We start from the raw sequence: 22,348 nt of genomic DNA, 5'->3' as shown, positions 1-22,348 counted from the left end.
TTCCGGATGAACCTGAAAGAGGCAAGGCACTACCAAGTAAACCCCCATCGGCTCGGTTGAAGCGCCCTCCGGGACTTCACCCCGGCCATCAGGATGCATCGTAATCTAGGAGCCACCGACTCAAATCGAGACAAATGTGGCATCCACCTCCCGAGCGGCGTCGGAGTGGCAACCCACATTTCAGCTGGACGACAAGCCCTTTTCTGCGACCGCGAGTGTGCCTGTGTGGGATAAAGGTAAAGGAGGCCGTGTCGCGCAAAGTTTAGTGCACAGCCTTCTTTTACCCAAGGATGTGAATGCTTTTGAAGAGGGCACAGATGAGTCCATGGGAAGGAGGTTGCAATGGCATACTATTGCAGTAATCTCTTGTTTTTCAATTTACCATTAACTTCTACGCGCATTCTTTTTGTTTTCGTACTTATCATTGTTGCATCATCAGGCCACTCAATTAGCTCATATACTTGACGGGCGGCTGAAGGATCTGGCTGAAGGATCTGGCCGAAGATGCCGGTCAGGAGAAGGCCCATAAAGATGAGGTCGTAGTGACTGCGAAAGATAAAGAGAAGGCTGCTGCAACCACGGAGAAGAAGGCTGCCGCGTCCGAGAAAGCCAGGGTGGTGGTAGAAAAAAGATCAATAGAGCTGGAGGTTAAGTTGGGGGTGGCCGAACAAAAACTAGCGGAGGCGGCGAGTTTGAATACTGCATGGGAAGGGGAGTTGGCTGACTTGAAAGTAGCTCTGGAGGCCTGTGAGAACACATAGTATAATGAGGGATATGCTGACGTTGAGAACTCTACTGAGCCTATCATCCTAGAAGCCCAGAAGCTTGGTTTCGAGGAGGGTTGGTTAGTTGCCTTACAGGCCTTGAAGGTCCCTGAGGACTCCCCTTTAAGGAATCCTGGTCAGATCCCTTTCCCGAGCACTGATGAAGAGGAGACGGCGAGCATGAGGGAGCTAGTGGAGGAAATTGACTCCCACGTGGAGCTGGTTGATGTGGAAGTCTTTAGTAACCCCCATGTTGGCGACTAGCCCGGTGAAGACCTCTAGTTTCAGTCCTTCATGACGAATCAGCAGCCACTCGAGACCGCCACCCAGACACAACCTGCAGACCCTTCAGCATAATCCTTGAACCAGACTATTTCTGCTTACCTTTATTTTCTCGTTATTTAAGTAATTTTTTTTCTTCGGTAAATTTTCCTATGTCACCGGGTTGTGATGATTGAACAATTATTTTTGTTGGGTTAAGTTTTCTGTAGTCACTGGGTTTTGGTGATGAGACATTAATTTAATTTTAACGTGTTGGCTATATTTGATTAAAGCTTAATTCCTTTGGTATATTCTTCTACTTTTCCTGAATGTGTATATGTTTATTATCTAAATGCTCAGGAAAGATGATTTTCGGGCATGCATGATGCTCGGGATGGGTCTGGAGAGGGGAATAAATTATTTCCTCGGCAATGGAAACCCTATTTAACACGCGTCACTATTCCTACCTTTTAGGGAAGAGTATAGGGCATGGACAATTGAGATGTTGGTCCCCGTTTCTAGATAGTTTTCAACCTTTAGGAAACATTCCTATGGGGTTCTCACCTGCTCGGTTGTTAGAATCGAACTGAGAAACAGACTTCTGTCCTAACTTTTTGTAAGGTTTCCACCTGCCCTATGGCAATGATCTAACCAAAAAGCAGGTTTTTATCCTTAGTTTTTAGTAAGGTTTCTACCTGCTCGATGACAATGGTCGAACCAAAAAGCAGGCTTCTGTCCGTAGTTTTTAGTAAGGTTTCCACTTGCTCGGTGATAATGGTCAAACCGAGAAGCAGGCTTCTGTCCTTAGTTTTTAGTAAGGTTTTCACCTGCTCGGTGACAATGGTCGAACCGAGAAGCAGGCTTCTATCCTTAGTTTTTAGTTAGGTTTCCACTTGTTCGGTGACAATGGTCTAACCGAGAAGCAGGCTTTTGTCCTTAGTTTCGAACAAATGGCCTAAGTCTTCTTAGCTTTCCTATTTTTGCTGGCTGGGGTTGATGGATTAACGGTAATGGAATTGAATGCACCTGTATGGATAAACATCACTTCATATTAGTTAAAGTATATGTAAAAGTTTACACTAACTCTACACTCCTGTGTACAACTGATTAGTGATAAAACTTCTTTAAATTATGGATGTTCCATGGCCAGGGAAGTGGCTTCTCATCTAGTTCCTCCAAGTAGTACGCACCCACGCCCGCGATAGCAGTAACTCTATAAGGCCCTTCCCAAGTAGGGGCCAGTTTCCCAACATTCGTATCTTGCATGTGCCCTACCGCTTTCGGTAGCACTAAGTCCGCAGCACCAAATACCCTCATCTTGACATCCCGGTTATAACGCTGAGCAAGCTCCTGCTAATACTCAACGAGCCTTATGGTTGGCGCTTCCCGGTATTCCTCCAACAGATCCAAATGCTCCACCATCATTCCTTCATTTTGGATGGGATTAAATCCTTTGACTCATGCACTGCATAGATTTACTTCGGCCAGTATCACAGCTTCTGCCCCGTACATTAAAGAAAATGGAGTTTCTCTTGTAGATCTCTTGGGCGTTGTTCGATATGCCCATAACACACTGGGCAGTTCCTTGGCCCACTTATCCTTCGCACTGTCCAACCTCTTCTTCAACCCATTCACAATTGTCTTGTTAATGGCTTCGGCTTGTCCATTGCTTTGAGGATATACCGGGGTAGAGTATCTGTTCTTGATGCCGAGATCACTGCAAAACTCGTGGAAGACCCTGCTGTCAAATTGCAACCCATTGTCGGTTATAAGGGAGTCCGGCACCCCAAATCTAGTGACTATATTCTTCCACATGAACATCTTAACATCCATGTCCCGAATGTTGGCTTCTCGTCTAGTTCTGGTTAATACTTGCACCTCCTTTGGATTGCTCGGTGACTTAAGATGCTTCATGGCTTCAATCTGGTTGGGATTGACTTCGATTCCCTGGCAAATGATCAAATACCCTAAAAACTTACCAACTCCTACCCTAAAAGTTCACTTCTCTGCATTAAGGCGCAACTTATGTTGCCAAAGTACTTCAAACACCCCCTGAAGATCCTCAATGTGTTGTACTTCTTGCTTGCTTTTTACCATCATGTCATCAATGTACACTTCAACTGTATGCCCAATTTTGTCCTAAAACATACTCGTCATCATCCACTGCTACGTTGCCCTGACATTCTTTAATCCGAAAGGCATCATGATGTCGTGGTAGTTGGCATCAGGAGAGATGAATGCCATCTTCTCCTAGTCCTCGACAGCTAGGGCGATTTGATGATAGCCCTGAAAGGCGTCTAAGAAACTCATCCTCAGGTGCCCGTAGGTAGCATCCACCAATTGATCGATCTTGGGCATAGGAACGGGTCCTTTGGGCATGCTCAATTCAAATCCATGATGTAAGGTTGAATTTATTCAACCATCTAATTGGCTTTATTCCGTGCCAAATTTGCTTGTAATTCAGCATTTAGTAACCCTGTATTTAGGTGGGATTGTTGTAAGGGTAGTGAGTGAGATAGTGTGAAGATTGCTCAAGAGTGTGCAAGAAAACAGAGTGTCGCGGCTGGGACTCGCGGCTGGACTCGCGGCTTCAACCCGCCAGAATCTGCACACGTGCCAAGCATGCTGGAAGGTGAACAGTCATGCTAGCTGGAGCACTACAGGACAAAACAGGACAACTGGCCATACGGTTATCTCGCGACTGGAACTCGCGACTTAGTCAAGCCGCGAGGTCAAGCCGCGAGCCACCCCTGTTTTGGAAAAACCTGACGTTTCGCATTCCACTCTTCTTCAGTATAAATACCCTTTTAACCCACGATTGAAAGAGAGCTTCCAGAGAGAATTTTGAGAGAGAAACCCTAAAGAAAAACCAGATTGTTTTACCCACAATCTCTACCTTAGAGTCTCATCAAAATCCCTCACTCTCTTCCTCTCCATTGTCAAAACCTTGAGAGGCATTATACCAAACCTGGTTCTCACCATTATCATCTCTGTGAGACAGTCGTTTGGAGTTCTGGGAAGCAGTTAGGAAGGAGCCAATCTTCATTGGTTGATGCTACGGTGTAGTAGCGGAATCCGGAAAGCTAGAAAAGAAAAAGGTTCGGCGCAACCTCGTTGGAGCAAGAAGCTTGGAGGGCTTAGGTGCACTGGGTAGATTAGGCTTGGAGGGTCTATTGCTGTCCTTGTATCCCAACTGTATTTTCTAGTGGATTGATTACCGCTTGGAGGGCGGCGGAGAGGTTTTTCGCCGAGGTCTTCGGTTTCCTCTTCGATAACACATCGGGTGTTATCTCTGTGTTTGCTTCTTCCTTCCTCTCTATCTCTGCCTTTACATTATCTGCTGTGGTTTATTTTGTTATGGCTTAGATAGTTGTTTAACCAATTTCATATTATAGCATATGTTAAGTTTCCGCACACTTGTTGTTTGACATATTGCTTGTGTTGGTTAAGTTGGTTTTTGGGGGTCTAAACGTTCAAAAGTGTTTTTGTACACATTTTTGAACTTTCACATGAAATCTACACAAACCCTCCATTTGCCATTCTTTTTCCTGACTACCACGGTATTCGCCAGCCACTCCAGGAAGAAGACTTCCTTTATCACCCTGGACTCCTTTAACCTATTAACCTCCATTTTAACTGCCTCGACGTGCTCCTTGGCTTCTGTTTCTTGGGAGGAAACGACGGGTCTACATTAAGCCTGTGGACTATGAATTCGAGATCCAACCTGGGCACCTCATACGGATTCCAGGCAAAGACATCTATATTTTGAATGAGAAACAACAACACCCCTACCCTCTCCTCATCTGCCATACTTGTCCCTATTTGAAAATATATGTCAACATCCGGTAATATTTTAACCCTAATCAGTTCCTCGGCACCAACAACCCCCCTTTCTCCTCGAGGCTCCTGTAATTACTATAAAGTCACTTCCCTGGTGGTTTCCTCCTGGTCGGCCCATTCATTCTTCTAATTAATTGCCGTGACTAGGCACTGTCTAGCCACTTGTTGGCTTCCTTTCACCACAGCAACACCCCGTTCGGTGTAGAACTTAACCTTAACACGCAGGGTTGATGGAACGGCCCCCATTGCATGAATCCACAGACTTCCCAAAATCGATGTATAAGGAGAAAAAAAGGCTACCAATATAAACGTTACAACTACCTCCTTACATTCCATATTCACGGGGAGGGAAATTTGCCCCTGGGGAATCACTACCCTGCCATCAAACTTGACCAGAGGCGTATCATACTTTAAGAGGTCCTCCTTTTTCAACCCAAGCCCCTTGAACAGGTCGGGGTACATCACGTCAGCTTCGCTCCCCTGATCTATCATCACCCTCTTTACTAGGAATCCACTTATTCGAGCCGTCACCACCAACACATCATCATGTGGCTGGATCGTTCCCTCTAGGTCATCATCGTCGAAAGTAAGGGGTTCCCAAGCAAATTTCATTTTCTTTTCTTGGGGTTGCTCATCCGAGTAATTTTTTACAGGTTCAATAGTCAATACCCCCTTTCTTGTCACCGTCGTACTCCTCGGCGCGGCATGGATGACTTCAATCACTCCCAGTGGGGGTGGGAGAGGAATTCCTCCTTGCTAGGCTCCCTTCTCGGTACCCTGGTTCTCGGAATCCACCACGAACTCCTTCAAATACCCTGCTTTCACCAACTGCCCTAGATGATCTTTCCACACCCGGCACTACTCGATGGTATGACCCTTATCTCTGTGATAGGTACAATACAAGTTCTGGTTCCTCCGGGATGGGTCTCCCCCCATCTTGTTCGACCATCTGAAGTAGGGCTCGTTCTTAATCTGGTCTACGATCTTGTGCACTGGCTCCTTGAATGCCACGTTCACCTCCCCCATTTGTACTTCCGGCTCTTGCATTCTCAAATCCTTTCGGGGTCTTGGTGGAAAAGCACCCTGCCAAGGACAATTTACCAACAGAGCCTTGCCTTTGCTCTGTAGCTGATCATCCTCGAGGTGTTTATACTCTTCAATGCACCTCATGAGTTGCCTCATATCCTTGGGAGCCTTTTCGTCAATGACTCCCGTAGTTCAAAATCCTCGGGCAGCCCCATTCTAAAAGTGTTTGCTACAATCTTCTCGTTACCCCTTCCAATCTCATTGTAAAGCTCCCAATACCGACTGTAATAACTGCGAAGTGTTTCATCGACCCTCATCTTCATAGATAGTAACACGTCCACCGGCTGTCGCACCCGGTTGCACGTTACAAACCGGGCACCGAATTCCTGAATCAGCTCGGCAAAGTTGTGAATGGAACCTTTTCGCAACCCATTAAACCATCTTAATGTCGTGGGCTCGAAGCTTAAGGGAAATGCCTTGCACATCAGCGCGTTGTTGCGTGTGTGTAGAGACATCATATGGATATAATGATTGACATGCTCTATCGGGTCCGTTTTCCCATTGTAGGAGTTAAATGGTGGCCGAGTGAATCTGCTCAGCATTGGGGCCCGTTAAATTTCATCCAAGAATGGCGACCGAGCGGTTTTGCGTAAGGCGCTGCTCATAGCATAGCGGTATTGTGGGACTGTCGCTCTTCTGGGAAGTCTGAACCCCAGTCGGTATACTCGCGTGAGCGTGAACGGTCCCTGTGTCTACGTGACTCTTAGGAATGGGAATGGTCTTTGTGTTGACGAGACTCTCGTGAACGTGAATGGTCCTGACGTCAACGGGAACTGGATTGATTGGACCCCGCCCCATATCAATTTCCCCCACTATCAACTCTCGTTTCTCGGTCATCTCGGTCCCTTCTTTGGTGCCTACCTCTCACCTCCAACTCCAAATCTCAAACCAGTCTGTGTAGCCACTCTAACTCCTCATCTCTTTCGTAGAATTGCCCGTGCCTCGAAGCACCTGATATTGTTCGGTGAGTTTGGTGTGACCCTTCTCCAAGGCTGGACCGTTCTTCCTCTGGTTCACGATCCCTATCTTCACATCTCTTGTGCCTTTGTTCCCGCCAGGTGGATCCCTGAGAAGACCCCACAGAACCACCTTCAGCGTTGCCTCTCGAAGGTTTTTTAGACATTTTCCCGAGTATGGGTCTCAGTCGAACCACAACTTTGTAGGAGATTCCCACAGACGGCGCCAATTGTGCGCGCCAAAAACGAAGTTAATAGGTTGGTTCTCAATTGGGCTAACAATCTATTTGAGATATGGGCTTTGGATTTCCTACTTTGGGTAGTTTCTAGCACAGAGACCCAACACAGTAACCTCCCTTAAGAATTCCTCTTCTCTCACTACAACGTCTTTTCTATTGCTCACTCTACTCCCTGTTTCTTCTCTCAACCATCCAACCCCTTTTCATCCTCAGCTTCTAATATTTATAGCCTAATAATTAGTGGAGAGACTATGATTACCTCCAACGTTAGTGCAATAGGAGGTCCAATGTCGTTAATTGTAAGTGGGTGTTTAGGTGGGAGTGGGGTGTAGTGAGAATGGCTTTGGAAATGGTTCCCACTTCAGTAGATATGCTCGGCAGAGATATTCAGCAAGGCACTTCTCGGTATACAAGAGATGGTGTCCTCGAGTGCCTTTCTACTTGCTCGGGAGGTTTGCCGAGCAATGCCTAGGTGGAGGAAGAGGGTGCGTGCTAATTGAAATTATCCACTCCTCAGGCTTTCGGGCAATGTGAGGCCTGGGGTAGTGACTTTTGTGGGCTCGGGCTGGGGCCTTAGGAAGAAAGAGTTTGATGCCATGGGCCACACTGTTGAGTCAGGATCCAAGGCCCAGCTGGGCCTGGGTATCACAGTGCTGTACATTTACATATTCACAATTTCTATTCTCTTTCTGTCCCATATATTTTTTCTACAATTTTAATTTTTTTAAGGAAAAGCAATATTAGAAGTTCAATCCCTCACCCACCCAACCCCAAATTATTTTGTTATAAATTTTGGGCAATGAGTCAAGCTAAAGGGTCGGGCTAATGGGCTGGGCTAACGGGCCGGCCCATCGGGCGCCCATGGGTAAAGAAACCAACCCATAGCCTGTTTCATTGGGCTACTGGGGTGCCCACGGGCTTCAATATTACCGGGCCGGGCTGCCCATTAGCCTGGTGGGCTAGCGGGCTACTGGGCCAGCCCATGGGTCATGGGCTATTTGATGACCGTTACCAACATCATGTAATTTGGCCACCTTAATCTAGAAGACCAGTTCCTATTTTCCAAAGTGGGTTCTTAACACGTTCTCACTTTGTAATTTAACTTCAAAACTTAGATCAATTGTTACATTTAATAGAATGCAATAACTAGGATAAATTTTTTTAAAAAGAAAACTATGTGCTTTTCATAAATTGTAGTTACGACCAAGGCTTTATAATTTTTTCAATAAACCTACTAACCATAGTTAGTGTATAATTAGTTTAGGATTTAGCCTCTTATATATACACATGTTATGTAATTGTAACATAGGATTTGTACTACACTCTCATATATTAAAGATGTAACCATTAAGGGTTTTTTCTCTGTGTACGTTGGCTGTAAGGCTGAACCACACAACCCTCATATACATGTTATTGTATTGCTCTATTTTATACTTTAGCTTTTGCATCTATTTTAACATATTTAATATGGTATATCAATGCAAATATTTAGGATAGAGTAGTAAATGAATTTATTCATTTTTTAAGTTAAGAACCCCACAACTTCACTAATCTCTAAAAATAAACTATCTAGGATTTTGAAAATTTAGGAATTTGGCATTTTGGGATGTTCTATGCCAGTTAAGTGTCTTCTACTTTTTGATCTTCCACTATTTCTTATCAAAGATCTCTCTTTGTCAAGACCAAAACTTACCAACCATCATCTCACATTGCATTCAACCGTTTGAGTCGTTTGTAGATTTTTTTTTAATTGAAAACACTCATAATTTTTGAGTTTGTTTCTACTCGAATTTAAAAAAAAAAAAAAATTGAAAATGTATATTAAAGAAAATAATTTTCTAAATTTTCTAACAAAAATATGAATATGTATGTTAAAGTAACTATAGCAAGAAGTTTCAATCACTCATTAATTTTATTTTTATTTTATTTTTATATCTAATATTTTTTACCCATTCATACTACAGGAAAATGCTAAAATATTTATAATGTAAAATTTTACTATTTATTAAAAAAAAAAAAATTGTCATAGTTATTTTTATATGGAATTTGTATAATATGTTTTTAGTGTTTAATTATTTTCCGTAATATGATGTTATTGTCTTGTTAAAACTCTTTTTAAATCTTTTTGAATTACATGGCTTAAACAAAAACTGTCCTATGCAATCCATACATAATCTTACCATGATTATTTATTATTTGGTAAAATTTAAAATTCTAGTTATTACTCAACTAACTTTATTTCTTATTTTATATATGGATAAAGTTTAGTTACAAATTGGTTGTAGTCTAAGACTACAACCTTACTAAATATCTTCTTTATTAGAGATGAATTTTGAAAAATCTACCATTGGATTACATCTTCTTCTAATACCCTTCATACTTGCAAAATTTCTATGTTAGGACATATGTGTTTCACTTGTTAGGAACATATGTCACTATTTTATGTAATTGGCTTATCCTTTGACAAAACGCACTTTACTTGTATTTGGGTAGATTTAGGATGTGTTTAAATTCTTCAAGAAACCATGTTTCAAGATAAAGTGTTGAAGCCTTCAAGTCTGTCCAAGAAAACAAGCTGAAAGTGCAAATTCATTAAAGCTCGAAAGCTGCATCTATGGAGCTTAAGAAAGCTGTTCAAGCCCCGTGTGCTTGACACCTGCTCGACACCTACTATCTATTGAGGTTTAAGAATTTCATAATTCTGATCTAATTTTCTTGGGATTTGTGAATATGTCTTTGGGCTTTCTTTTCTCCTAACCCTGGACATATAAAAGGATTGTTTTAAGGGCCGTCAAACAGTTCACAAGTTGCACAAGCATTGAGCAAACTTCGTTCAATCAAATTGTGACCGGAGATGAAGTTCTTGCCCTAGTTCATCTCTTTCTCTTGAAGAAGTTGCTGTGTATGTGCACCGTAGGGTTTTGTGACCAAGCATCTTCTTGATCTTCATCGTGTGGATGAACTTAAGAACTTTGCAACCAACAATCTTCTTAGTTGGTGATTGAAGTCACGTATTGGGCTCCGCGCAATTGGTTAGTCACGTACTTTGGAGTCGTGCATCAGAAAGGGGAACTGTCACTACAGACCAAGTCTAATTGGGTATTGGGGTAAGGGTTCAACTATAGGTTGGTAAGGTACTTGGGATTCCTTTACTTGTAACCGCTTGTTGTGATAATAGTGGAGTTTCGGGAGTGGTGACCTGAAAATCACCTGGTGGGGTTTTTGCCGTTAGGTTTTCCTTATTCGTAAACAAATCACCGTGTTAATTATTTTCCGCTGCATAATTAGTTTATTGGTGATTTGTTTGTGCTACCACACGTTTGCATGATAAATTGATTAATTAATAACTTGGCTAATTAATTAATTAATTTCTATCACAAGGGGTCATTCAGTTTGTGGCCTATCAAGTGGTATCAGAACAGGCACACTCTGATTAGGATTTAATCTTTACTGTGTTGATCCATTGACCCCTGTTTGTCATGGATAGAGGACAGTCATTAATCATACCTCCTTTATTTGATAACACTAACTATGCATACTGGAAAGTACGCATGAGAGCTTTCTTGTAGTCTTTAGATGAGAAAGTGTGGCAAGCTGTGGAGATAGGCTGGACTAAGCCTACAGAAACGCCAGCCGATTGGGATGATGCCAAGATTAAGGCAGCAAACTTCAACAGCAGAGTATTGAATGCGTTGTTCAGTGTAGTCACCAATGAGGAGTTCAAGAAGATATCCTCAACTGAAATTGCCAAGGAGGCTTGGACCATCCTCCAAACAACTTATGAGGGTACAAAGGCTATCAAAGATTCAAAACTTTAGAGGCTCACTACAAGCTTTGAAGAGATAAAAATGGAGGAGGATGAGTCATTCGATGAGTTCTATGCCAAGCTAAAGGACATAGTGAACTCAGCCTTCAATCTTGGGGAAACCATTCCTGAACCCAAGATTGTAAGGAAGTTGCTTAGATCTCTACCCGAGAGATTCCATGCCAAGATCACGGCAATAGAGGAATTAAAGGATATTGATAAGATTCCTTTGATTGAGCTGGTTGGAAACTTGCAGACCTACGAGTTAGGATTGACAAGGATTGGCAAGACGGGTAAAGGCAAGAGCATGGCACTGAAGGCCAAGAGCAGTGAGACAGATGAGTCTTCTGATGATGAAGATTCCAAGATGAAGTCCTACATCACCAGACAGTTTAAGAAGTATATGAAGAACGCAAATGGAAAGGGTTTCGACAAGGACCGCAGGCAATCCAGTTCTTCTCAATTTAAAGGCCAAGACAAAGGGAAGAAAGATGCAAAGGAAGGTGGTTAGTACACTGTTCCTGCAGGACCTAAGTGCTTTGGGTGTCAAGGCTTCGGTCACATGAAACATGAGTGTCCTACATATCTTAAGAGCATTAGGAAGAGCAAGGCACTTGCTGTTACCTTGAGTGACACCGAGCCTAAGGATGATTCCGACAATGAGGATGGCAGAATCTTAAATGCCTTCACAGCCACTGTTAATCCTATTGATGGGATTGTCGAAGTTGTGGTTGAAGAAGAGGAATTGGTGGAATCTAAGTTTGAAAAGATGGATGATCAAGATGACATTCTTACAGCCTATGAAAAACTGTACAAGCTTTTTGAGAAGCATGAGAAACTGTATAGGCTAACCACCAAGAGGCTCGGTGATGTGGAACTTGACCGTGAGGAGCTTTCCATAAAGTTTGATGAGGCTAATCAGAATATTGGAGTACTGAGGTTTGAAAACAATTTCTTGGCTGAGAAGACCAAGAAGCTTGAAGCAGAGCTGTTTCAAGTCAAAGCTCAATTGGAAAGGACTTCAAGCGTAAAGCTTGATGAGATGCTCAGCATTTAGAAATCTGCTTCAGATCGAACAAGCTTAGGGTATGGTCTTTCTTCCTCTAATATTGCTTCTTCTAGTACTACTGTTTTTGTTCCTCCTGCTAATAATGTTAAAATTGAGAACAATGAGATTAAAACTGAATTAGCTAGTGAGAACATAGACAAGGGTAAATCTATCTTAGGAGCACTCCTTAAGCTTGAGAAGAAAGATGTTAAAAACCCTAGGGCTAAGAAGGCTAACTCTTAAAAGCCTAACTCTTAAAAGCCTAAACAAAAGAAGCAGTATCTCTGTCATCATTGTGGAGCTGCCGGTCATACTCGACCAAATTGCTACAAGTGGCTTACCACTCAACAAAGCAACGGCATGATAGCATCTGGGAACTAGAATAAGCTTAAATCCTCTCTTGCTCCCCTTGGAGATCTTCTCAAAGCCCTCATGTTCTTCTCAAACTTGAACGGTTTTAATTCTTCCCCTTCACCGTCGATTCAAGGGTATAATCAAAGGAAAGGTTCTTCCAGGGTGTGGAAGGAAAAAGACTCCAAGTGATTCTATCACTTTTCTCTTTTACTCTCTCTCTTCTTGTTTTTGTGTGTGCATTGCTAATGTGTTTTGCTTTTAAGTTTTGAGTCAGTCTAGTTTTTATGCTTTGGTTGTTTAACATGTTTTTATTTGGTTATTTTTCAGTTATTTTTCAGTTTTGCTGTGTTTTTTTTTTCATATAAAAATAAAAAAAAAAAATTTTTTTTTTTTGAAAATCAGAAAAATGCAAAAACAATGTGTGTTATGTGTACATTGGTACTTGTGTACTTTGGATGGCCATTGAAACTAAGTCTTCTAAACTTTGTATCATTTGTACCTTAGATGAGAATCTCAATGCACAACTAAGCAAGTGAGTTTTGTGGCTCTTGTTAGTAATGAGTAAGATTAAGTTATCTCTTGTACTTAACACTCGTATCACTCTTTTTGACGGGAAATACTAAAAAATCCTAAGAGAAAGGCATTAATAACCATCTCACCACTGTTGCCCGCCAATCATAATATGACACCTGTATGCTTCGGTATAGCAAAAGTGCAGTGTCAATGACATTTGTGTGCTTCGACATAGCAAAATTGGAATGTCAAAAGCTTAACATAATTGGGTATTTCTTTTCTATCCCTTATATGCTCATGCATGATTTGCTTAAAAAGAAAAATATGCAAAGAAAATAAAAAGCAAAAAGATAAAAAATGCTTTAAAAATGATTGCAAGTGTGTATTCTAGGAGATGTGGGAGTTATAGGATGTACCTCGAAGGTGATAGTCTCCATCAAGCAGTTATGTTTGTGTGTGAGTTAAAGTGATTTTCTCATATCTCAAATCGTCATAAGATGTATACACTTATGCAATCTTGCGATGTTTTTCACACACAAAACATGCAATATTCTTTACTACTCTTGATACATGTGCAGGTACAATGTGATTTGACCATCACAAGGTTTTACATGTATTAATGTATGCTCACTAAGCTGTCTTGACTTGTTTTTGAAATATAAAATTGGTTAGACTTGTTTAGTGTGTGTGTGTGTGTGTGTGTGTTTTTGAAGATCCATGTGCTTAAAATTTTTTATTAAGAGATGATTTTGAGAGCTTAATATGTTGATTGGATCTTTGGTTTAGTTGCATGTTGGATTGCATTCATGTCTGTGTTTTCCACATCTCTAAAAACTACTTTTAAAAAGCTAGCTCGACACCTCCTCAATACCTCCTCGATACTTGTTGTCTGTCGAGCTTCTTCAGCTTTTTCTTATCGTAATCCTGACAGTTTCTCTATACCTGGTGGATCGATCGAGAATGTTTCTGCATCCTCGATAGCATCTCAACACCTGGTGGATTGATTGAGAATGTTTCTACCTCCTCAATAGCATCTCGACACCTGGTGGATCGATCGAGCTTCTGTTCTTGTATCTGATGATTTGTTCCTCGACACCTCCTCGATACCTGTATCTGTCAAAGAACATTTTTCTCGATACCTTCCTCGACAGATGTCTCGACACCTCTCGACACCTTCATCTATCGAGATTTATTGATGCACTATTTAATCTCCCTGTGCGATTCAAACCTCATTTTGTTCAATCTCTCTCTCTCGATACTTCTCTGTTTTCTCTCCCAAACTATCTCATCTCACTCCAATCTTTGTTCCTCAAGGTTTCTTCAAGCTTTTTCAAGATTTTCTTCACTTGGTAAGCTTCTAATCCTTTCATATTCATGCATTTCATGTTTTGAAACCTAGGTTTTGGGGTTTTTGAAAACTTTGGGGTTTTTCAAAATTGATGAGTTATTATTGAAATTTTGGGATGGGTTTTCACTTAAATGAGTTTAAAACCTCATACATTGCATCACATTAGCATTATAATAGTATTGTCATACATTTAAATGTGTGTTATCTGTTTGTGTGCTGATAGGGTTGGATTGGGCTAAACCTATGATGAAATTTCTTTTGCATGTCACTTGTTCATGCATTTCCCATGCATACGTACTCTCTTTTCAATATACTTGTTATATTTGAAATTGCTTGGGACTTTTTTTATTGTCTTTTTTTTTTTCCCTCTCTTTCTGTTTACGATTAGTCGTGTCTATGGCACCTCAGCGTAAATCTACTCCAGCTCGGAACCCTCTTCGTTCCGACGCTTCTTCATCCTCTGATCGTATTCTGTCTCATATTTGGTTCCGTGATGGTGAAGCCTTCAAGGCGTTCTCGGAGAACTTTTCTAGACGAGGCATTCATTCGGAACGCCAAGTCATTCTGTCAGGCTTTGCCGACACCGACCTTCCCACTGTCATTCAAAGTCAGGGATGGGAGTCACTGTGTGACGTCCCAATCACCTGTCCTCTTGTGCTTATCCAGGAGTTTTACTCCAACATGCACGGGATTGATCGTTCAATACCTTTTTTCTTCACTTGCATTTGAGGTACGCGCATTCCTATCACACCGTAACTTGTTACGGATGTGCTTCGGGTCCCTAGGATAGTGTTTCCTGACTATCCTAGTTGTGAGCGTTTGAGGACTGTGTCCAGGGATGAGCTCATGTCTGCTTTCTGTGAGTGCCCTTTTGTTTGGGGTGAGCGCCAGTTTACACCATGTAGACCTTTTGCTAAAAGTCCTAGATTCATGAACATGGTGATGACCTTTGTTTTGCATCCACTCTCTCACTATAATTCCATTACAGAGCCTCGTACTTGATTTTTGCTATCTCTTCTTGAGCATCTTACTATAGACTTCCCTTCTCATTTCATTCTTTCTATTATAGATATTCATCTAGATTCGGCGTCTCGTGATAAGCTCATCTTTCCTTTCGCTATCACGAGGATCTTACGCCACTTTTTTGTTCCTTTTCCCTCTTCTGACCATTTCACCATCATGTGTGCCATAGATTATGCTACCGTTAAACGTAATGAGGCCCAGTTTTGGTCGAGGCAATCGGATTCAGCAGCTCCTCCCTCCCATTCAGCTCCATCCCGTTCTACTCCATCCACATCCGCTCCTTCCTTTTCTTCGGTCGATGTGACTTTAGGAGACATCATGGCGCAGCTGCAGCGCATGGATGCTCGCCTAGATACACTCTCTACGGAGTTGTATCAAGTGAACGTTCATGTAGGTCGTATTGCATGGCGACAGGCGTCCATAGGTGGTTTTGCTTCTGAGGCTTCTCCTCCACCACCTCCTCCCGTGACTTTTGATTCTGAGGATGAGGATGATGATGATGGTGATGACGATGATGCTGATGGAGATGCTAGCTCTACTGATGAGATGTCTACTTGACACTCTTACCCTTTGTCACTCGTGACAAAAATGGAGAGTAGTTTTGGATACAAAAGTAGTCATTCTTAGGGGGAGAGTTAGTATAGGACCATTTTGTTAGGGGGAGTGTTGATATGTTTTGAGGGATGTAGTGAGGATAGTATGTATCTTTTCTTTTCTTTCTTTTTAGATACATTATTCTTGTACATGAGATCTTGTGACCATTTATAGACATACATTGTACTTTACTCCTATTATATTGATGTATGTTTTTCTTTCACCTACCCCTTCATGTGTTGTTTCTTTTCTCCCTTTATACAGATGCTTCTTATTACTTGTATGCAATCTATTATTTCTATTTCTCACAAAGATGCCGTGATGAGTTTTGTTTAAAGTGTTTCAGAAATACAGGTTGTCAAAGTCTACTTGCCACAAACTCTCTTCTTGCAAAGTTTTTCAAGAGTTTGTGTTAGGATAGATTTTATTGTATTCAACAAGTGAATATGAGTTGAGTGATTTATGACTTCTCTCATATGTTCATTTGTTTGTTGTGGTTTTGTCATGGATTGCCAAAGGGGGAGATTGTTAGGACATATGTGTTTCACTTGTTAGGAACATATATCACTATTTTATGTAATTGGCTTATCCTTTGACAAAACGCACTTTACTTGTATTTGGGCAGATTTAGGATGTGTTTAAATACTTCAAGAAACCATGTTTCAAGATCAAGTGTTGAAGCCTTCAAGTCTGTCCAAGAAAACAAGCTGATAGTGCAAATTCATTAAAGCTCAACAGCTGCATCTATCGAGCTTAAGAAAGCTATTCAAGCCCCGTGTGCTCGACAGCTGCTCAACACCTACTATCTGTCGAGATTTAAGAATTTCAGAATTCTGATATGATTTTCTTGGGATTTGTGAATATGTCTTTGGGCTTTCTTTTCTCCTAACCCTAGACATATAAAAGGATTGTTTTAAGGGCTGTCAAACAGTTCACAAGTTGCACAAGCATTAAGCAAACTTTGTTCAAGCAAATTGTGACCGGAGACGAAGTTCTTGCCCTAGTTCATCTCTTTCTCTTGAAGAAGTTGCTGTGTATGTGCACCGTAGGGTTTTGTGACCAAGCATCTTCTTGATCTTCATCGTGTGGATGAACTGAAGAACTTTGCAACCAACAATCTTCTTAGTTGGTGATTGAAGTCGCGTACTGGGATTCGCGCAATTGGTTAGTCATGTACTTTGGAGTCGTGCATCAAAAAGGGGAACTGTCACTACAGAATAAGTCCAATTGGGTATTGGGATAAGGGTTCAACTGTAGGTTGGTAAGGTACTTGGAATTCCTTTAACCACTTGTTGTGATAATAGTGGAGTTTCGAGAGTGGTGACCTGAAAATCACCCGGTGGGGTTTTTGCCGTTATGTTTTTCCCATTCGTAAACAAATCACCGTGTTATTTGTTTTCCGTGCATAATTAGTTTATTGGTGATTTGTTTGTACTACTACGCGTTTGCATGATAAATTGATTAATTAATAACTTGGCTAATTAATTAATTAATTTCTATCACAAGGGGTCATTCAGTTTGTGGCCTATCATTCTAGAAAATTAAAGATCAATAGCTATGTTATCAATAAAATGTTTAAATTGCAAGTTTTTGTAGTTTAAATTATGCGTAAAATATAAGTTTATAGATCATATGGTAAATAACACCTAATTGATACAAAATTTGACATATGTATTAAGAGCATAAACAACATGCAATTCAACGATTAGATTTTCAGAATATATAGTAATATTTATTTTATTGAGTAAGGTTGTAGCCTAAGGTTACAACTAATTTTATAGCTAAAATTTTGTCCTTTATATATTTATGTATTATTTCAAGTCTTTGTTCTCTTATTTTTATTAAAAGAAGATAAAAATTAAAAAAGAACATGTTTAAACTTTTTTTTTTAAATTTTAATTTTTGCAACAAACAAAACTATAGGTAAATCCAATTCGTGAAAGATCGAATATAAGTGTTATTAAAGCCCATTTAGGCTTAACTCATTTCTGCTCTAAACCCCACTGGATCAAACCTGAACCTAGTTTATCCAAACCATTTACCAGGTTTAAGTCTATCCATTGATTGTAGATAGGGCGGCCCCATCATTAATGCACCCTTTATACAGGTTACCCACCCGTCTAATAACTACTATGTGAACATCATCAAAATCGTTTGGAAGCTTTGATTTCAACAAGTGGGAAAGTAATGACACAAATTAGAGGTAGATGCTCGGAAAGAAAATCTCCCAATCCCATCCATAATATTACCCCACTTTAATGGGAAATTATTTTGAACCCATCCTCATCTCTTTTTTGTTTTTAAGCTCTGAAAGCCACTCCTGCCAAGTGAGGACAATGACCATTCATAAAAACAATAATCAATAATCACATATATAGTGTATGCGTAAGAAATGGGCCATGGGATGACTGATTAAAGACTAGTCTAGCCTTTGGTGGCCAGAGAAGAGAACAGCTATGATGAAAATAGTTTTCTTGGTGTTATTTGAGTGAAAAGATCTATGCATTTAGAATGCAATGGATGAAAAAAAACAAAAACCAAAAAAAAAAAAAAAAAAAAAACAAAAACAAAAACAAACAAACAAAACAAAACAAAACAGAAAAACAAAAAAACAAAAAAACAAAAAACAAAAAAACAAAAAACAAAAAAACAAAAACAAAAGTTACGATAATTTTACAATATTCCCAAATTAACATGCCACATAATTTAAATTAGAAATTATTGTAACTTTTTGTTATATCTATTGTATTACTCATATCAAAGTGAGAATCAACAACAAAAATGAAACATTTCAAAAGATGAATGCCACATTAAAATATGCAAAAAAGTTGAGGATTAAGTGTGCATTTGAGAACAGTTTAGATTTTCAAAATATGTAGTTATGTTAAATTTTTTAATGAAAGTTATAATCTTAGGTTACAACAAAGTTTATAGCTAAATTTTGTTCTAGTTTATTTAGCTTTTTGCTATTTTGTTTACTGAATGCATTCCAAAGTATGTTTGTATTTTGAAAAAAAGTTATAAAAAGTGAAGAAAAATTAATTTTTGTAAGGTTGAATTCACTCAATCATGCGTTGGCTTTATTTCGTGCCAAATTTGCTTGTAATTCAACAATTAGATACCCTATATTTAGGTGAGATCATGTAAGGTTTGTGTGTAAGAGAGTGTGACAAATTCGAGAGTGTGACAAATTCAAGTGTGTGTGCAATCAAGAGCATTACTCGCGAGTGACTCGTAACTGATGACTCGCCAAAGTGCCACACATGTGAAGCATGTAGGAAGTTGAAGAGTCATGACAGCTAGAGAACTACAAGACAAAAGTACAATCTGGACTTTTTAGTTATCTGGCGACTGGAACTCATGACTCATCCCAGTCGCGGGTCACTCGCCAGAACCCCCTGTTTTGTAGAAAAGTGACTTTTCACATTCTATCTCATACCCTACTATAAATACTCTTATACCCATGAAATGTAGAGAGATTCTAAAGAGAATTTTGAGAGATAAACCCTAGAGAAAAACAAGATTGACTCATCTATAATCTTAGACATTTGATTCTCCAAATTCATTACTCTCATCCTCTCCATTGTCATACTTTTGAGAGGATACTTAGCCAAATCCTTACCTAGCCATATCCATATCAGTGAGAATGTTATTTAGTGCTTGGGAAGCAGTTCAAAGAGGACCAATTCATTTTGGTTGATGCAATGGGCTTATTGCAGGATTCGGAAAACTAGAAAAGACACGGTTAGGCTTAACCTTGTCGGAGCAAGAAGCTTGGAGGACTTAGGTGCATCGGGTAGATTAGGCTTGGAGAGTCTATTGCTATTCATGTATCCCAACTTATTTTCTAGTGGATCATTTTACCGCTTAGAGGGTGTCAGAGAGTCTTTTTGCCAAGTTCTTCGGTTTCCTCTTTGATAACACTTGCCAGTGTTATCTTTGTGTTTGCATCTCTCTTCCTCACTCTTTTCCTTTTTAATTGTTGTTGTGGTTGTGATTAATTATGGTTTAGAGTGTTTTACCAATTTGGGTATCGCTTGTACTTATCATTCCGCACATATATTGTTTGAGTATAAGCTTGTGTTGGTAATTTTGAATTTGGGGGTCTAAACATTCACTTGTATTTTACACACCAAGTGAACTTTCAATTTTTTTAATAGAAGTTATATCCTTAGGCTACAACCAAGTTTGTAGCTAATTTTGTTCCAGTTTATTTAGCTTTTTGCTATTTTGTTTACTGAATGTGTGCCAAAGTATGTTTGTATTTTGAAAAAGAAGTTATAAAAAGTGAAGAAAAAGTGAGTTTTAAAAATTTGTACTTATATATATATATATATAGTTTCAACCTATGACGTCTGTTTCTAATGAATCTGCTTTTTATTATCAGACCAAGACATTAATCGGTTTTGGTGTAGGTGGGGATTGATCCCTATATCTCTTATTAAACCGTTAGAGACTTTACCAATTGATCAAATTGAAACCCACTAAATATTTGTACATAAATTTTAAAAAGTAGCTAAAAAGCTAGACCAAAATAGGCAATAATGTATAATTAAACCTAAATATTATTCTGATTCATCATTTTAAAACGTAATGTAAAGAGTTCTACTATTATAATAAAAAATCTCACAGTATGTTTTCAACAAGTTGAGATGTTAATTTACCGTATGTTAAAATATAATAAAATTATACCCCAAACTCGCAACAGTTCAAAATATGATTATTGTAAAGTGAGATTTTGTTGTGTTTATGAAATTTCTCTAATTAAAAAAAAAAAAAAAAAACTAGCTATTTATTTATTATATTATTGATTTGACATCAATCACATTTATAGATATTTTGATTTAGGCTCTGATCATTTCGTATTTAAAAATCTCCATACTCTTTCACATTTGTGTTCATGATGGGTGATGTTTATTATACACACCCTAATATACTTAAGTTTACACACACTCATAAAATGCACTAAAATTGTAACTCACGATTTCAATGGATATTAGAGGTGTGTATAATCATGTGTGTGACAAAATGTGTGTAATAGTATTTATACTACCTAATATACAAGTGTCATGTGAAAATTTCAAATTAAGAAATGAGAAGGCCAGGGCTATCCAAGCAAACCGGCAAACCAACCAAACCGACCCGCCATAGCCCAATCCAACGCCTCCGGTGGTCAGTGTTGGTCTCAACCCTTTGAAATCGACTCCAATGAGTTGTGTGGCGGTTTCCTCTTCTAATACCCAAGCTCACCCGACCCGACCTAGAAACCCATCAAACTAGGTTGAATCCACCCAGATCCGGCAAAGATAAGGCCTCCTCTGCTTAGATCCGGCCACATTTGACCCTCTTCCACTAAGATCCGGCCAAATTTGGCATAGATCCACTAAGATCCAGCCATGTTTAGTACAATTCCACTGAGATTTGGCCACATTTGGCACAAATTTTTCCAAATTCGACCATGTCAATCTCTTCTCAGCTCAGATCCAGTAATATTGTGCTCTTCTCTACTCATTCAGACAAAGTCGTGCTCTCCTCTGCTTAAATCGCCGCCACCACCACTTCTTACTCAGTTTCGCTCAAATCATCCAATTGTCTACCTAAGCCCAATCCAACTTGACCCATGTTAATTGGTAGTCAGTTGTAGGTCCTGTCATCTTCCACTCGACTTGAGCTCGTTGGTTTCAGGTTGAGTTCAAAACTGACCTGAATCGACTCATGTACAGCCCTATAAGAAACAAATAGTTGATACATAATAGAGAGATAATATCTCATGCGCCTAGGGCATACACTATTTTTCCCTTAATAGTTTAATGAATCTGTGACCGCACACCACATGTCAAGATGGATACAAAAAGGCTACGGCCCATTGGAAAAGTATTGAGAGCTTCTTCTTGGAACTAGTAGAGAGTACAAGTTATCATGCGTAGTCCATGATTGTGGATGTGGTCCAGGTTCTTGTCTCCTACAAAAGTCTCCAAGATTGTGGGTCCAAGTTCTTTGTCCCATTGAAAGTCTTTTTTTCTTTTTAGTCCCATTGAAAAGTCTTGGCTCTTGCCACTCATATGTTTCTCATCCTTTCATTTTTGTCTCACAATGGTCTTGATGCATTCAAATGTCTCATCTATGAACCATGCCCCATTATTGTGGTCACGGTTTGGTTTCTTCTTGCAGAAAAGTCTCTAAATATATAAATAGATAGATAATTATGTGCCTCTTTGGTTCAGTTTTGCAGCGCAAAAAGCACGTTAGCTAACTTAAAAAGTAAAACGGTGTGTTTGGTATTATATATATATATCTATATATATATATATATATATATATATATATATATATATATATTTATATATATATATATTAGTAATTTACATATTAAAAGACACTTTATAAGTGCTAGTCAAATTCTCAAGTTTTTCAGAATTAAAGATTCATACTACCTTCGTTATAGGAACCATAACAAATATTGAACATCCAAGAAATTACTATACATATTTGAATCATTTACTTAACTGTTGTTTTA

The 22,348-nt window shown here is 39.6% G+C and overlaps 1 protein-coding gene and 1 long non-coding RNA gene across 3 annotated transcripts in view; one reads left to right on the top strand and one right to left on the bottom strand.

Moving 5' to 3' along the window:
* LOC126727415 (uncharacterized) overlaps positions 1-22,348 on the top strand; it is a 105,909-nt gene that overhangs the window by 4,148 nt on the left and 79,413 nt on the right. The gene's annotated exons all lie outside the window — the stretch shown is intronic.
* LOC126727410 (receptor-like protein kinase FERONIA) overlaps positions 1-22,348 on the bottom strand; it is a 77,726-nt gene that overhangs the window by 14,188 nt on the left and 41,190 nt on the right. The gene's annotated exons all lie outside the window — the stretch shown is intronic.

The sequence above is a fragment of the Quercus robur genome, chromosome 5 (assembly GCF_932294415.1).
Source record: "Quercus robur chromosome 5, dhQueRobu3.1, whole genome shotgun sequence".
In the NCBI taxonomy this organism is placed as follows: Eukaryota; Viridiplantae; Streptophyta; class Magnoliopsida; order Fagales; family Fagaceae; genus Quercus; species Quercus robur.
Note: the sequence above shows the minus strand (reverse complement) of the source record. Positions and strands in the feature narration are given on the sequence as shown.